Consider the following 19,560-nt stretch of genomic DNA (forward strand, 5'->3'; position numbering starts at 1 on the left):
AGTCCGTTGTCTAGATAGAGCAACTAACTTTGGTGTCTTATTAAGATATTAAATCCCCCAAGCGGTCAAGAAGTGTTTTCTTTCATTTTATCTCGCTACTTCTGCTTCAAATGTAACAGAAAACCTTCCGGACAGTTATTTACTAATTATTATAAATATTGTTATAATTTTTGGAATAACAAAACTTCAAATTTGCCCGAAATCGTATATTATGGCTTTAATAAAAATGTAAAAACTACGATTTAAACAAATGAGTTTATCAAAAATCAAAGAGAGGTGCTAGCGGGGTTTGAACCAAGACCGAACTTCCAAATATTTACCACTAATCCATACCAGTGATTTGATAGATGCGGTAATAATAGCAATGTTATTCCCACTCAGTGGCTCACTTGTGTATTCTATTAACACCGTCCAAATAGTGTAACACAAACCTTTATGTTGACTTTAAAATTGTTTGAACGTTGGGAGTTGAATTGTTTGTACGCAATATACTGCAGTGATCAGGCCTGGTTTCTATTTTGTCGGAACAATTAAACCCGGTTAATAAACGTTAACCATCGGGTCTGCCAGTGTGCCAGCAGTACACTGAGTGTTAGGTTTTGAAGCCATCACTTAGTGATATTTAACCTGTAACTACAAGTTCATTGTTATGACATTTTAAAATATTCCTGATGATTGCACTAGGAAATGATCAATTGGCCTAATTGACCATATGAATGTTTGTCGCTTTCATATTATTTCCTGAAGTGAAAGAAATATTTTTCCATGCTGATGAATGTCTACATGACACCCACCTTTTAATGCCATGATGCATTCGTCTAATTGGTCATCACGGAAGCGAATCGAGAATAATAGATTACTTGACAACCGCCGCGTTCGGCATATTAACTCGTCTATTGTTCCATAGCGATGAATGACTACACCGACTGTTGGGTTTTGAAGCCATCACTTAGTGCTGCTATGAATGTCTACATGACGCGCGCCTTTTAATATCATGATGAATCGAGAATAGGATACTTTATTTATTTATTTATTTATTTATTACATTTGGCAAAAAGCACAGGCAATACCCAATAGTGCTCAAAGAGCACTAAATTAAATGGAAGCCCTACATACAAAGCGAACAAAAATAAACTGAAAAGCAAAAACAAGATAAAAAGACAACTATTGAAGGGTTTTAACTGCAGCCCTGAAAGCGGACAATGTGGGACAACAGACAACATTTTCTGGTAGCGCATTCCATAACATAGGATACTTGACAACCGTCGCGTTTAGCATCCTCACTCTGCTATTGTTCATAACTCATGAACTGAATTATTTAGTTTGATGGATGTAGACCGTCATTATCAGCAATTCTATGGACAATGGACCCAATCTAATATCAAAAATTCTAAGCTGTTTCAAAATGGCCTATTTGTAATATTTGTAACAAAAATGAACAATCCTCTCTTTAAAACCGGTTTCTCTGATGTTATTGGCACTGAATAATTTAGGATGCCAGGTTTACAATAAACTGCTCTAATAAATAAAGTCCGCAGTCATGTAACCTGTCCTACACCAAAATGTCAATGGTCGCGCTCTGCCATTCACCTCTACAGATTCGCGTGGTCCGTTTTTAATTTGCAACTTTTGAAAATGCACCAAATTTCATATACTGGTATCAATCTCCCGGGATCAATTTCTCTGAATTTAGGAGTGTTTGGTAGCAAATTTGGTGTCAAAATGGAGCTAACAAGATTCTGCACACGACCTTATTAATTAAATTGTCATAACAAGATCAGGTTTTGGTGTAGGACAGGTTACATGACTGCGGGATTTCTTTATTTGAGCAGTTTATATGATAAACAGTGCGAAGCATATCACGTTGTAGAATTGTTGTGGGAATGGGAATTGTTGTTTAGGCCAAAGTTTGTTTCAGAAGTAAAGCTTCGTTTAAAGGGTGGGCAGAAACTTTCTTCCGTCGATTTCTTACACGATAGTAAGTCTAGTAGAATTGATTATATGGTTCCCGTGAAAGCTTTAGAAACAATCGATGATTTCCTTTCTATTATTCAGTTTTCATTATTCATTATTCATTATTCCATATTTCCCACAAATCACTATTTCGATACAGTTAATGTGTGTTTTGTTCAATGACAACCTGAATTATTATTAACACAACGTATTTATACGGATTTGGTCAAATGGAACACTTTGTTTAATAAATAGCAACTGCCGGAGTTTGTTAGGCATGATATAAAGGTAATGCATATTGAGGGTTGAAAGCCAGAAAGCCTCAACTAACAATCACCTGCTCCTACAACAAAATGAGCATAAAGTCGCCAGGGCACTATGGTCGATCCCCCACACAACAATCCCACGTCGTCAGACGTCCAACTAGCCTAAACCGTACTATCAATACAAAGTCTTCACCTTGACCACAGTACAACCTCCTTGAGAGATGAAAAGGTGGTCTATTCTTGCCACAGATACAGAAAATTAAAGTAAAAAATAATTAAAACAATTAATTAAATAATACTGCATTCCGTATTAGGTTTTTAACTTAGGAAGGTCTTTGAGACGAACAATTAAATTAAGATGGCCTAATCACTGCGTATCATCAGCGCATGATACGTCTGTTGTCATTGGTAGATATTGACTAAGTGGAACGGATTGAAAATTAGGTACATATAGTTTCGTAAATTCTTTAATGGGGAGCACGGTGGCCTAGCGGAACGGGCACTGACTCATAATCGAAAGGTTGCGGGTTCGAGCCCCGTCGACGCCATCGTGTTGTGCCCTTGAGTAAGGCACTTTATCTCGATTACTCCTCTCCACCCAGGTGTTTAAATGGGTACCGGCATTCTTAAATGCTGGGAAGGTAACAGACTCGCTGTAGAGGAGGTGTAGCGACCCCTATAGCAACATTACATGGAGGAGTCTTGCCCAATCGCCAATGAAAGAGAGATGGGCACTCCGATCACTGTTTATACAGGATCGACTCCTTTACCTTTTTTTTTAATTCTTTAAAAACGGAGCAGGCAATTGTCAAAATTCAAAAATGATGTGTTTCTCAATATCATCAGTTATTTAGTTAAGTGTGGTTTATGCGTTAAAGTACCAAAAAAATCAGTTCCTGACGATACAGTTCTTTCAGGGACACCTTATATTTGCCCTAGAACTACTGAGCCATATTGTAACACGGACTACGAAGGGGCGCACCCCCAATTTTCAATTATATACCGTTATATTTGGTGCCAATGTATAGTTATGGGTCTTCTCTGTCCAGTGATACCAAAATAAGTACAAACATTCCCCACATGTCGCTATGACGTCATAATATGAGGGGCCATGCAAATTTGGGAAATTCTGGCTATGTACACAAGTATCTAGGCAAAATTGATTTTCGGCTATAAATTCTATAAAATGCGATATTGACCGAATTTTCTCCACAATATAAAAGAAAATGACTATTTTAACCTAACTAGCAAGTAAAAAGTCAGTATCACTTGGAATAATTTTACAAGAGCGAATTGAAAATCATCCATTTTACATATCAATTTGTAAGAGCTCTTTAGCAAAGTCACAGTTCATTGAATTTACAACCGTATGACAAAACAGTAGAAAATAGTAACTTTGCAATTTACAGAGAATTGGCCATGGCTCATTCTAGTGACGCTAGTATATGGACAGTATAAATGTGCTTTTTCATTTTATGACATAAATTTGAAAAATATTGTAAGGAACACTTGAGGTTTTGACTTTTAAAACCTACCACATTCGCCTTGCTATAACATTGAATTGCGTTATATGTTGACATAGTGACAAAAGTGTTTTTAAGGGGAAGTGTTAGCTTTCGTTTGATATTTTAAAAAAATCTGATTGGATGAAGGGAACACTTGAGGTTTCGACAAAAAACACTCAAAGAGGCCTATTTTTCAGCTAGAAGCTCCACAGCTCTTACATTGCTATGCACTCAACCGTGTAGTGTAGTCAAAGACTGTGAGGAGACAATCACTGATTGCTTGAGAGGGTATAAATTGGTGTTTCCATGGTAAATATCACACGGGTGAACTTGAAGTACCAGTTCACATAAATAATATACATTGCAATAAAAAAAATTTGTATAGCAAACAAATCATAATTAGGTTGACGAAATGCAAATTTTTGGCCAGAAATGGCAAAACTGTATTGGTGAAAAATCTTTGGTTTCACGAAGTTGTCATGATTTAATTTTTTGATGTACACATTCATACCAATACATTGGTATATTTTGTATTTCAAATATAAATAACAATAATAAAAATACACGATTTACCTTGTAAATTCTACTTTTTACATCACCAAAATAATGTATTTTCTCACAAATAATGGATCAAGATATTAATGTGTAATTTTTTGGTTAACGAATGTTGAATATGTAACATGTATTCTTAACAGCGTGTATGGAGTTCATACTTAATTTACATTCAAAGTTCTAGCTTCTTTAATATTTACATTAAAATTAGGTAAAAATAATCGCCAAAACTGCATTTATCAACACAAATATCTTAGCCCATGTCACTTTACAGGCATGACAGCTGGGTAAAATGAAAAGATCGGCATGTGTAAATACATTTTAACACGATAAGACGCTTTATCTTAATGTTGCACGAAAATCTGAACTAGAGCAGATTGACCAAAGTGGACTCTTTACTATAACAAACTTACCCAAGGGTGTGTAAACACGTAATTCTGATGATTTCTTGTACCATAAAATCAATATTAAGGGCATGCAACTACAGTTGATTAGGCCTATATATTTCCCGTCAAGGATTTTAAAACAAAATTGACGATTAATCATATCCTATTTCTTGCCCCCATCGATTTGAAACCCTACTTACATCATCAAAATGATTAGATGGGTATTTTGAAAAAGCTTCAATCTTCAACAAAATGATTTTAACAGAAAAGAAATATTTACGGGAGCCATATAATCAACATCAATAACACAGGTCCCGTGCTACTTGATTTCAATGTAAAGGGCACGTCTTTTTAAAATGTTTAAATAACGTTAAATATGTCAGGTTATTAAAGGATTAGGAAAACCAAAGCATCACATAAAAAAGGTATTGTCAAAGATCTTTTGAAGAAATATATTTTATGTTAGATATTTTGTAAAATATAAATTACGTGTTTCTCAACACTTAAACAATATGATGTTACAATGGTATGCGTAACGGTGGTAACGTTTTCAAATCGTTTGAAAATGTTAAAACGCTATTTATAACCTTTATATCCCAAACATTTAAACATTTCCTGCAAGTTCTGTACGCCCTTGATTTGTATTTCATTGAGATAGTGATCTATTTGGCAATAATGATATCAAAACTTTGGCCTGGCCCAAATTAGAGAGACAATCGTTTGAAATAATTATAATTACGATAAAAGTTGTTGTTGCTGCTGCTATTATTGTTGTTACTACTGTTAGTAGTCTTGATAGTAGTAGTTATAGTAGTAATAGAGGGGTTATAATACTCACCCTTTACTCCAAAGCCAAGTATAATACAGCAAATTATAGCTACAAAACACTCCCACGTGCACCTAGAAAAGATAGTTTTGTCCATATTTGTATATATTGTTCACTGTTCTACTTTAATCACCATAAAATTATATTTAACGTATTTGCCAATTCAATAGACAGTTACTGGTTCTGAATTAGATATTTGGCATTATAAATGTTGATGCAGAAAGAGTTTGTTTATTTCCATGGTGATGATACGTCAGTATTGACGTGATTAAAGAAATGGGTGCTTGTTGCTAATACAGGGTGTCCCTGAAAGAACTGTATCATAGGGAACTGATATTTAGGGATACTTTAACGCATAAACCAAACGTAACTTTTACAATTGACCGCTCTGTTTTTGAAATAAAAGAATTTTACGAAACTCAATTTTCAAGCTTTTCCACGGAGTCAATATCTATATATGACAGCAGACACTGATGATGCGCAGTGATTAGGCCATCTTATTTGTTTATCTATAATGTAAAAATAAGCCCAAGTTAATTAATATTTCTTTTACTTTAATTTTGTGTATCTATGGCAAGAATGTACCACCTTTTCATCTCTCAGGGAGGTTTCACTGTGGTCAAAATGAAGAATTTTTTATTAAGATTTACGCTTTGGGCTATGTTGACGTAGGACGATATCAGATGTGAGATTTTTGTGTGGTGGATAGGAAAAAAAAAGTAAAACAGCCGAAAAACTGATTTACTCAATCCAGCAGGAATAACGCGAAAAAACGGGCGATATATAGATCATCGATTGATATTTGAATCCGTGGAAAACCTTGAAAATAAGGGAGTTTCGTAAAATTCTTATATTTCAAGAACGGTATGGTCAATTGTCAAAATTTAAAAAGTATGTGATAGCTGATTTATTCTTCAACTACAAGTATTTGGTTATGTTAAGTTGTGGCGTTAATCTACCCAAATAATTAAGTTTCCCACGAAATGAGCATTTTTTATCGAGTCTTTGGCAATCTAAATATGTATACTCTAATATACTTAAGATCAACAATTTAGCAACCCGAAAATTTCCTTATTCCAGGGTTAAGACCAACCTTAATGTATTCATTCTTTTTCTTATTTTGCTTATTCATACCCATTTTAAAATATTTTTATGCTTAGATATTGAGAAAAAATATCCACAATTATCACAAAAATGGGCACATCAGCCTTCATTCAAACTTTCTTCCCATTTTAATGTACCAGGTATGCTCAGCGAATGGAAATTTCTTCAGTCAGATAGGGTTGACCTGATTTAGTGGTGTGATCTCTTTATTACTATGACAAATTTTACACGCCACTCTTCGTTTCCTCATAATCAATACTAGCCTTGTTTTCATGTACTAGTACATTTTAAATGAATGGTATTATACAAAAACCTATTTTTAAGACAGTTCTAAACCAACGTATTTTGGAAAAAGTAGTGTTATTATAAACTGCAAATTGATGCAATGTTACTGTGATCCAACGCTGCATTTGGAAGCAGCATGCTTGTCAATAAACATGAAAACAGATGGGTACCAATCATTTTGATACAGCCTGTATGTATTTATTTATGACAGTGTTATTTTTCATCATCAATATCTTTGGTATAAAAATTATGTTTAGCTTGATTTGTATTGAATTATACTTTGTTTTGGCCCCTGCTCCATGTGAGGTGCACTGACTGGCTCCCAGGAGCCATGTCAGTGGGTTTCACATTGTATCGGTCTGTGTGCACGCAGTCACTTCCTGGTAGGGAAGAGGCTGGGTGCACCTAGTCTATTTGATTATTAGTGTACTGTATTTATTTATGACTGTGTTATTTTCATTATTATTATCCTTCGTATAATAATATATGTTTGTAAAGGAGTATTTCGTGATCCTAGCATCCTCTATTTATGTAATTTTTCATTAGATATCCACGAAAAAAACCTATTCCCAAAATGTCAGTTGATTCCGATTTTGCGTTCGCGAGTTATGCATGATTATGTGTATTACACTGCTCCTTAGACAATGCGTTGTAATTTCGTTCTGGTGCACCAGAACGAAATTCAAATTTCACGATATCTTTGCTCAACGAATTATTCTGCAAGAAATATTTTGTACATAAACATTATGTAGCCAGAGGTTTCCAGTGATGTAAAAATCTCTACTTTTTTTGAGAAAAGTGGGGGGATGAAGCTGTGGATCACGAAATGCCCTTTTAATTTGTATTGAATTATACTTTGTTTTGGCACCTGCTCCATGTGAGGTGCACTGACTGGCTCCCCGGAACCATGTCAGTGGGTCTCACATTGGTTTTGGTCTGTGTGCACGCAGTCACTTCTTGGTTGGGAAGGGGCTGGGTGCACTCAGTCTGGCCATCTATGTGATTATTAATTGTATGTACTGTATTTATTTATGCTTGTTGAAATCTGATGTGTTCCTGGTTTGTATTGAACTACACTTTGTTTTTGATTCTCGCTCCATGTGAGGTGCACTGACTGGCTCCCTTGAGCCATGTCAGTGGGTCTCACATTGCTTTTTTGGTCTGTGTGCACGCAGTCACTTCCTGGTTCGGAAGGGGCTAGGTGCAATCAGTCTGGCCATCTATTATGCACTGTATTGATTATTATTATCTCTCGAGATGTGTCTGCACGCAGTCGCTTCTCCGTGTGGGAAGTGGCTGGGTGCACTCAGTCTTGCCGTCTTATTATTATCTGAAATTTATTTATTTTGTTATTTATGATTGTTGTGCTATATATTTTATCATGTTTATTTTCTTGTTGTGCAATTCTGTACTACTATGATATATTTAATTATGTAATTAATCATTTTATTCACAGCTGGTCTGGTTTTTAAAATATATATTTTATTATGCTTGTTGATGTATAGGTGTAGTATTTTTAAGGCTTTTTAAAAATCTTATACTGATTTCATTATAATCTCGATGTATTATTTTGTGAATATTTCGTTTTACTCTAAAGCGCTTTGAGGAATCTGCGATTCACAATGCGCTATATAAATGCTGTTTTATTGTTATTATTATTATATTTTTATGTTGTTTTGCTCCATTTCCACAATATAAAAACAATCAAAGAAAGTTCAAGTTTCTAGAACACTACTTGTGGCAAACTCTCGTTTTTGTCGTTGGTGTAAATCTGCATAATGAGTAACCACGTGCGGTGTGTGAATTACACCGCGGTACACCAAACTGACAAGTGTTTCTAGAAGAAAATAAAACAAGGCTACCTTAATGCACAGGATAGAGAAGTATGGTTACCTTTCCAGAAAAAGCCGATTGGTAGGTGTTTCAAACAATGGTTTTTGAAAAAAAAAACAACGAGTAGCATCCGTTGTATTAAGGAGTATTGATGTCCATTTGAGCAGCTGTGAAGTCCCGTTGTTTAAACAATCAAATTTCTTCTCATCGTACTACATACTACATTAGCGAGTTTTCGTTTGGGACGACGAAAAAATGTGCTACCGGATATTGACACTTGGAGGTATTTGCGCATGCGTCATCTTTTCAAATGAATTCCGTCATCCTCCAGTTTCTAAAACACTACTTGTGGCAAACTCTCGTTTACTCGTTGGTGTAAATCAAATGGGCTTTTTTGCTCTAACCTAGGGCGGATAGGCTGCATAATGAATAACCACGTGCGGTGTGTGAATTACACAGCGGTACACAAGCTGACAAGTGTTTCTATAATAAAATAAAACAAGGCTACTCTATTGCACCGGATAGAGAAGTGTGGTTACCTTTCCAGAAAGAGCCGAGTGGTAGGTGTTTCAAACAAATGTTTTTTGCATAAAAACGAGTAGCATCCGTTGTATTAAGGAATACTGATGTCCATTTTAGCAGCTGTGAAGTCCCGTTGTTTAAACTATCAACTTTCTTCTCATCGTACTACATACTACATACTACACATTTTTCGTTTGGAACGACGGATAAATCTGCCACCGGATATTGACACTTGGATGAATGTCACCTTTTCAATTCCGTCATCCTCTAGTTTCTAGAACACTGCTGGGGCAAACTCTGCGTTGTTGTGAAAAAGACAACTTTTCGACGACGGTCGTGGTTATTAATATTTACCTTCTACCATCGCCGAGAACTCACTCATACATATAGGCAATTCTACGAAACATCGGTCCAATAACAGTTTTTGCCATTTTGTGCTCAATAAATCTTTACTATTTCCATAGATTATATTTTAACGATATAGGTATATTACTATTCTGCGTGTGGTCTTTGCAGCCAAGGGGAGGGGGGTGTTGGGTAAAGACCAGAAATAATATAGTGAGCCTGGGATCGAAACCTAGCTGGTTCTGAATTTTACTTTCACTCACTTAGTATATTATGCCAGTTCACCCTAGCTCGTTTACATTTTTATTAAACAATTCTTATTTACAAATAGAAAATTTGCTATATAATAATTCAATAATGATTTCAGTCTGAACAGTTATACATAATGCTCACAAAATAGTTGTTATATTAATATAATTAAGCAACATAGTAATATTAGCCGGGAGTATAACATTTTTTTTTCACTTTAGATTATTCGTGTAATAAAATGCTTTTGTCATGTGACTATTGTAAGTTAAAATAAAAAGTGGGCTTTTTCGAATTGCCACGCCCACTGTTCATTACCATCCGTGACACGTAAGAGCACGTGTGGCCGAGTGGATAAGGCGCCCGACTCATTATACATAGGTTGTGCGTTCGAGCCCCGCTCGTGCCAACGTGTTGTGTCCTTGGGCAAGGCACTTTATCCTCATTGCCTTCTTGGGGGATGTGGTTGGGTGGGATTGGATGTTTGTATAGTTGTTTGTTTCAATGTCACAATATTGGCGCTGATTAAGCTGCTGCCTGCAAATTGCAATGTGTCTGTTTGGGTGTGTTTAATGTACAATTCTAGCAATTTGACCTGCGGGTCACGATTTGAGTTTGAAATTTAAAAAAAAAACAGTTTCAAAAATATAAATGATCATAGATTAATTTTTCGGCCATTTTTCAGCCATTCTAATTATGTTCTTTAAATCTTCTATCAAATAATACACATTTCACAACTACCTAATATTTTCAGTGTGCTGACAAATATTTATTTCGTTGTTCTTCATTTTCATCTTCATATAGTTATTTTCATTGATTTTATTCACTAATTTTTATTTATTCATGTACCATTAATATCTTTTTTCAAGTTCATTATAACTCTATTAATTTATATATGTGTTAATTGTTTATATCCTTATTGTTTTTATTACCTATGGTATATTTCCCTTTCATTCTTCCAACACTTCTCTGTTCTTATTCATCTTTTATTTATAGTAGGCATATACAATCAGCGACATCGGCATTACAAATTCCAAAAGCATTGTGCGACGGTTTTGGAACACTTTGCCATCTGACAATCAGGGAAATTGTTTTAATTATTATTCATTTATTTATTATAAATGTTATAATTTAAATATTTGAAATAATTAATTTATGAAATTTCCATGTTTTTTTCTTTTTCTTTTATTTTGGTAAAACATTTCAAATAATATCTTGTACTAAAAAAAAATATCCCGATAGGTGGGAGAGCAAAGTGTCCCAAAACTGCCAAAACTGTCCCACAGTGCATTGCGATTTCAATCATTTGGCTTTAAGATTATTATTATTTATAATTCGCTCAACAATTGAAATATGTTTATTTCATATTTTCATGAAATTATTATAATCTTCATTTTCTCATAATATTCGTCTTACTTGTCCTTTATCTTTATCTAAATTACTTTCTATTCCAAAATTTTCCAAATTGTCTTTTTTTATTTGAAAAACTACAAAAATTGCTTCCATGTGTAAGATTAATTTTGAGTGAAAAAAAAAACACTGTGCAAAATACCCAAAAGTAATTTTGGGTTTGCCAACCAGACCTACTATAGTACAATCTACTACACTATAACTGATATATAAATGAATACATGAATACAAAAGCCACCTAAGTCCATGCGAAGTTATTTTGAAAGAAAAACCTGTGTATCATTTTAATTCCTTCAGTGTTAGATTTACCTGGTCAATATGGTAAGTTTTACGTGCAAATGAGTGGATTAACCTGTATTAGGTATGACGATTAGCATTTCAGGGACTTCGTGGGGTTCATTTTAAATTTTGGACACTAGTAAGATAATACAAAATAAAGCACACAGGTATGTATAATGTTGATAAGCATTCTGCCATGTAATATAAACCACACACTTTCCTTTATTAAACCCATTTTTTGTTCAAAAGTCATTCTCCAGCAATGAATGTGTTACAAGTGGACTTTTATACATACTGGATATCAATCAATGTGTTACAAGACTCAAATCATGGACTTAGGTGATTCTTTCATACATGCTATTTTTCACATGCCCAATAGACACAGAGGATGAATTTGAGTTGTTCTTTCATGCATATAACAGGCCTATGTATAGCAACAATTTCCCATGCTTAACTCAATTTGGCCAAAGTATGGACTTAGGTGGCTTTTGTATTCATATATTCAAATGTTTAAAACATTTTGGCAACAAAACAAAATGTTATTAAAAACATTTCTGGGTTTGCTGCCGTGCTGTCTTTTACAAGGGGTATAGTCGAGGAAATGGCCGTATGGGTGTGAATTTGCGTACTAATGTATTATTTTTCTTTTAAGTAATAACCTGGAGTATGTAGATTTAGAATTCGCCAAGAGCCATGAAGGCACCGTTAAGCAAATTGAGTTATTTAGGTCAAAGGTCACACGGAGATAAAATTTTAAAATACTTAAATAAAAACATAACAATTTTTTTCTTTGGGTCCTAAGGAGTAACAAAAGTAAATGGTCGTATATCTCTAGATTGCCCAATTAATGTGATAATATTTCAAAATAGGTTAAATGGTTAAAACAAAATTGTACATGGGTAACATTTTCACAACGCTCCAATTGCAATGAAATGGTCTCAAATTATCCGTCTTGACAATGAAACACAAAATAGGATATAGTTTGTCATATCTTCGGAGTCAAGATTTCATGCTATGACCTCTGAACTGTCAAGGTTACATATACTGTATAATGATATAAAAGGGTTGTTGAACTCGGACCCATGATTCTAGAATAAGATGACTTCTCAGCAAAACATTTTTGTTTTAATTTGTGAAGACGCGTTCAATTGGAGCATTTCGAACAATTTACCCATTACCCATATACAATGTTAATAATGACGTTTGACCTATACCTTAGTAACTAGAAATCTTGGAGGTACACGACCATTGACTTTTTTTCTTCCTTGGGACCAGAGGAAAACCTTTTTTGAACTTGATTAAAATATTTGAAAATTCCCATGTGCGACCTTTGACCTCAATAACCCAATTTGGTCAAGGGTAACCGCGTGACTCCCGGTGTAATCTAAAACTACATGCTCTCTATTACTTGAAACAAACACATTTCATTAGGCCACAAAAAAACTGTTTTACGGGCCCGACTGACCCCAGATTGTGCGTTTCGGGTGGATTTTTTTTTTAAACTTTTTTCCCTAAAATCATTAAAAATCAGCCGTTTTGGGGACATTTTCATATGTTTGCAAAAAAAATTATCACATTTTTGCAACATTTTGGTGATATTTTAGGGTCATATTAGCCTATTGTGGCCGATTTCGTTGAAGTATGGATAGTGGCCAGGCTTCATAAGCCATCAGGCTTAAGCCTAATTGGTCCTATATACCAGTGCTTACAATTTCGCACCATAGATCACTTAGAAAGATAAATCAATAAAATGGATCCACAATGGTAGGGCCAGCCTACTAGTTTAGGAAGCCTGACCAATAGCCAAGCTTCACGAAATCGGGCCTAAAAATCTTCATGGTTATACTGGGTCGTAGGCATACGTCCTTTTTACACATGTTTGGCTTATTTTTGGATAAATTTCTAAATACCGAACAAAAAGTACAAAGTACACAAATACAAATTATGAAAGTATCTAGAAGGATTTCGATGGTCACAAATTACTTTCAATTCCGTCCTCACCATGTCTGCTGGACATAATAACTACATTGCATCCATAACATTCATTATAATATCACAATATAGGACGTGTAGACAAAAGTGCTGAAAAAATCTGTGCAAAATATTTATAACGTACTTAGGTTGCCAACCAGGCCTACTCTAATACAATATATAACCGATATTTAGAGGCCTAGAATTTTCGACACGTTCCAGATTTTGAGGGAACGGCCCACACATGTGCTCTATTAATACATTTGCACTACATCCACGAATAACATTATAATGAGTACATCAGGCTTACTCTGATAATATTACAAGTTACATACAAATTGTATGCGAAGCATATCTGTAAAAGCATTTCAATGACAAAAAATGAGTGTTGAGAGTTCCACTTTTAATATCTGAAATATCCGAAAGGCAACGTCAAAACACCCGGTTCTACCGGCGGACGGACCTTTCAATCATGGTGATAAAATCATCAAAATTTGTACAAAAGTCAACCACTCCTCTCGTGTTCTTATCAGTCAAAATCAACCCCTTTTTGCAACAAACGGCTGATTTTAGTCGCGTATAGTACAGCATCTAAATTTTGAAATATTATCTTAAATCAGCTTAAAGTGACACCAAGTTAATTTTTGCACCGAAAGATTATGTTGCAGAGCAATAAATATTATTAAATACACAGCACTGATTGGGATTTGTGTGTTTTGAAAAGTAATATGTGCGTTTTGAAAATTAATATGCATATCACACTCAAAAAATACTAAAATTATATTTCAGATATTTGACTAATTTGATTTTAGAGGCATTTCTCTCAAAACTAATATCTGTCGACACGTTCATAGCTGTGTGGGAGCGGCTCACACCTTATATAGATTGTAGACGGATTTCAATGGCAAGAATTAAATGTGTTTGATTGAGAGTTCCGCCTTTAAAACAACCACAACATCAAATTTATTAATTCGCTCTATATTATTTTTGTTTTTGAATCATGGCTATTTTTTTTCAAGTGTAACGACAGTGCATCAACGAATAACACATGATAATGTACATTTAATAATGATTAAATCAGTACACATATAAATTGCCAACAAAGTATCAGTAGAATGACCAATAAAGGAACACAAATTACTTTCTACTCCGATTTCACCACTTCTGCTTTAAATCATAACTGAATAAATTACATGCATCTGATTCAATTCAATTTCCTCACATCTCTAAGTACCAGGCTTGATGGTTGTTGTTTTTTGGGGTTTTTTTTAATTTTTTTTGCAATTGACTGTTTGTTTGGTTGCTTTCAAAATTACCAGACTTATTCCTTTCTATTGCTTTTTTTTTTAATTTTAATTTTAATTGTCCTTTTTGGTGGTGTTGGGTCCACTTAAAATGACCGGACATTGTACTTTATACTTTCGATTTAAATATATGGTTACTTCTAGTGGATGCGTGTGAAAGAATTGGGCTTGTTCAAAAACGCCACAAAACGAGCAATCATTTTGACACAGCCTGTATGTGTCAGTAACCCTATTCGTTCTAAGAGTGAATGTTATGATTGGATTTGTTTTAATTTACTACGTTAATATTGATTTCACTAACCACAAGTTCCAAAAGGGTGCACAAGAAGTCATAAAAATGATAAGTTACACATATACACAGTATATTAGTCTAAAATATAATGCCAAATTTATCAGTTGTTGATAATAAACCTCTCTAGTGTGCAGTAATGTAATTTGGTGTTTATCATATAGGGAATTATCAATTATCAGTAACCTTTACAGTTAGAGCGAATGGGGTTTACATCCACGAATAACAATTGGTATGTATTAAATCATGCTTATTCTGCTACTTAATATTACATATATACAAGAAAGTATCAATAAACATAATGTCATTGGTCACAAAATACTTTCTATTCCGAAATTCACCTTTTCTGCTTGAAATAATAACTACATAAACTACATCCATATAATTCAGTTTAATTTTATCACATTTGTAGGACGCATTAGCGCCAAACCGGCTTGAAATGTGCAGGGGAGACAACCGGCCAAAATGATAAAAAAAAGTGGCTGAAAAGAATACAAAATGGGCCATTTTGCCGAATGGTGGGGGGACAGTTCGCACATGTCCCCCCCCCCGCTGGTAGGACACGTAGTACAAAGGCTGATTGAATTTGCAATTAGCCGGGGTTTTTTTGGGGGGGGGTGTTTTGAAAATCCCGCCTTATCCAAACGCACCATTGGATCCACTTAAAATGACCAGACATTGCACTTTATAGTTTAGATTTAAAAATCTGGTTATTTCAAGTGGATGCCTGTAAATTGAGCTTTTTAAAAAACTCCAAAAACAAGAGTCTTTTTGATACAGCCTGTATTATATTGACAAAACAACACTTGATAATGATCAATCAGGCTTATTCTGCTACTCTTATTTAATATACAAATTGCGAAATTGCATCTATATTATGAAGAACAATTAGAACAATTCCAAACAGTTTTAAGTCCACTCACTTCTTTAAAACAAATCAATTCATTAAAAAAATCAAAATTCTCCAGATTTTAACTTCACATGTTTTTATGGTCATGTATGTCACCTTTACTTCAGAGTAATTTTATAGAAATTTAACTATTTTTCATTACCATAACTTCTAATTTTTTTTAAGTGAGTCTTGTGGACTTAACACGGTTTGGAATTAAGCTCAAATCGGTAGGACGTGTAGGAAGTGTGATGAATAAAAAAACACTATGCAACATACCGTAATGGAAATCTTAGGTTGCCAACCAGTCCTAATCTAATGCAATACGTTTCGACAGTACATCCACGAATAACACTTGAAAATATACACTTAATAATTACATCAATAGACATAAAAACAAAATTGCCAAAAAAGTATCTGTAAGATGATTTCAAGGACCAAAAACTACTTTCTATTCTGAATTCATCATTTCTGCTTGAAATAATAAATACATAAATTACATATAATTCGATTTTTTTTTTCAATTGGTGTGTTTTTGAAAAGAAGCCTCACCCAAACGCATCACTGGATTCCCTTACAATGACCAGACATTGTACTTAATGCTTTAGATTTAAATGTCTATTCTTATAATCTTTTCTGGTTGAAATAATAAATACATACATTGCATCCATGTAATTCAAGGGCTGATTGATTTTGCAATTGACCGTTTTTTGTGGTGTTTTTGAAAATCCCGCCTTTTTCAAACGCATCATTAGATCCACTTAAAATGACCAGACATTGTACTTTATAGTTTAGATGTAAAAATCTGGTTATTTCAAGTGGATGCGAGTGAGAGAATCGGGCTTTTTCAAAAACGCCAAAAACGAGCGATCATTTTCATACAGCCTGCATTATATTGACAGAACTTCCACGAATAACACTTGATAATAATTAAATCAAGCTTATTCTGCTCTTATTACATGTAAAATATTGTGAAATTGCATGCATGTAATTAAATATAATATCCTCACATCCGTAGGACGTTTATAAATAGTGATGAATGAAAAAAACACCACTGTGCAAAATACCGTATAGGTAATCTTAAGTTACCAACCAGTCCTAATCTAATACACTATGTTTGAAAATAAATCTAAATTTAGAAATTTACTTTATGCATTGTTGAATCGTGAACCACCAGACTTCATCATGCAACTAACCCACTGGACTGGTCACGTAATAGACGGCTAGGTATCATCTTGATGGCCCGTTCCTATCCATGAGACAAGTTAAAACAGAGTCCTCCTCTTGTTAAGTGATGGTTAATCAATATGTTTCCGGGTGCGTTTTTAATGCCTATCCTATGCTATTGTTTCTCTTGGTCCAAAACCACGACTTCTTCGTTCTTTATTGAATGTCCTGTATACTTTACGTGGAAGTGCACGTTGGTGCTGAGTCTTCTATGTGGACAATTTTTGCTTTGGTTCTCTATCTTTTACGTGTGGAAATCCCGTAATATTTAAAGTGGTTCTTCATGCGTTCCGAGATTCCCGATATGTATTGAATAGTGACACCGTAACTGACACGGGCTTTTTAGTTTACTGAAAATATTCACTAGGTTTGTAAATAAACATTTGAATACATTTCATTTATACAAAACCAGAAATTAGCTCACGAATTGACGGTTTCGTCTATCATGGTCGATAGACATCTACAGAATGATGATGGAAGATCCACACCACTTTCGGTTTGCTGGATCCGGAAAAGAGTATAACCAGCGTCATGAATAGAGACGAGGGGGGGGGGGCACTACTTAAGTCACGTATACGATCCTCCCCTGACTGTTACATCATCTACGGTCGGGAACAGGCAAGTGGTGAGGATCTTCCATCATCATTCTGCAGATGTCTATCGACCATGATAGATGAAACCGTCAATTCGTGAATTAATTTCTGGTTTTGTCCAAATGAAATGTTGTTTGAAATATTTCCCCTAAAAGTAAAAGTAAGTGGTACTCAAATTTCCACAAGTTCCAAAATTTAGTCAACATTCAAGTTTATCAGGTGACCATTGCAGCGGGGCAGTTATCTGATAAAGTCTGGTGGTTCATAACGCCACGTAGTAAAGTTGCAAAAATTAGGTTCCAATAATTGGATTTTATTTCCAAACTACTAGTATGTTCGCACTACCAGATACCTAAAAACATTCTCTCATTTTCTAATACACTAAATAACCGATATTTAAATGTTTGCAACGTTTTAGCCCCCATAAGTTTTAAAAACATGTCTGTGCTTTCTGGGTGCTGTCGTGTTGTCTTCACAAGGATTGGTTATATTTTACATGTGTTAAATATGTTTGTCTTTTTTGTGACTGGGGTCGAATCATCTTGGTTACCACCCTGAAAATGTTCTTAATACCGCACAAAAAGTCCATAATATTTTGAGTGATCATAATTTTTGACATGATTGATTAAGAACATCTTAGTGGACTACCTAATTGTAGGAGCTACAATCCTGGTAAAAGTTTGGCACACTTTTGCTGTCTTTTGGTGTATCTCTGGCCCGCTCCAAAATTTCAATGTCGATGGAAGCCTAATTGTTTCAGCAGGTCCGTGACACTCTCCAACATTGAAAGATGGGAAGTGGGGAAAGGTAAGATACAGGGTTTACATATAATTGCATGAATATGTCAACCTCTCCAATTTTGATAAGACACACACATCGATTTTTAGTATTTGGAAGGCGTCAACCATTTAGTCCAGGATTGTAGGTAGCCCGTTTGACTATCTACTGTTTATATATGTTTAGTAGCGTCAACCATTTATTCTAGGATTGTAGGTAGCTCGTTAGCCTATGTACTTTTTATATCTACTGACTGAAAAGCAGCAATTATAAAGGGTAAAAGCCTTTATAAAATCTTAATATAGAAGTCTCCTGTGTGAGTGACAACAAACAAACAATACGACGTCATTTTACCCATTTGTGTCTTGAGTTTCTTGCCTTGGTTGGACTTGGATCGTTCGTACCTACAAAGTACAAATAATTATAAAATATCTTTAACACAAACTAGTTTTCTTAAATTATGTGTTCTTTCATTCTGTTTATTTTTAATTTCGATTAAAACTATACAGTAGAAAATGAATCCACACACAACCTTAATCATCACTTTAATCTCTTAATCCCAACCTAAACCATAACCCTTAAACATCACATTTCCCTAATCTTAGTCCTAAATCTTAATTATAATAATTCTAATCCGCCTCACTTGGGGTGATGGGGCTCCATCTGTTTAATCCCAGAAATATATAAAAGGTCAAAGTTTATACCGGGGTAAAAATTAGTAATTGATTAAATGTTCTTTTAAGAAAACCCATTCAAATATATGCCGTTGATCATATAGATTCGGAATATAATAGCTTGACCCACCTAAGACTTAATATCAGTATCAGTATATAGGCAATTAAAAGTCCTTGGCCCGATCTACAGCCTCACTCCCATATTCTTTCATCAAAAATGAGATTCTGGTATCAGCTCGTATTCTTCTCATTATTACAGTAAAATTTGTAGTATACCACAAAAGTAGTATACCACAACAGGAACTATGGGGGCATACACGTCTT

Source organism: Amphiura filiformis, unplaced genomic scaffold (assembly GCF_039555335.1).
Source record: "Amphiura filiformis unplaced genomic scaffold, Afil_fr2py scaffold_28, whole genome shotgun sequence".
NCBI classification, from domain to species: Eukaryota; Metazoa; Echinodermata; class Ophiuroidea; order Amphilepidida; family Amphiuridae; genus Amphiura; species Amphiura filiformis.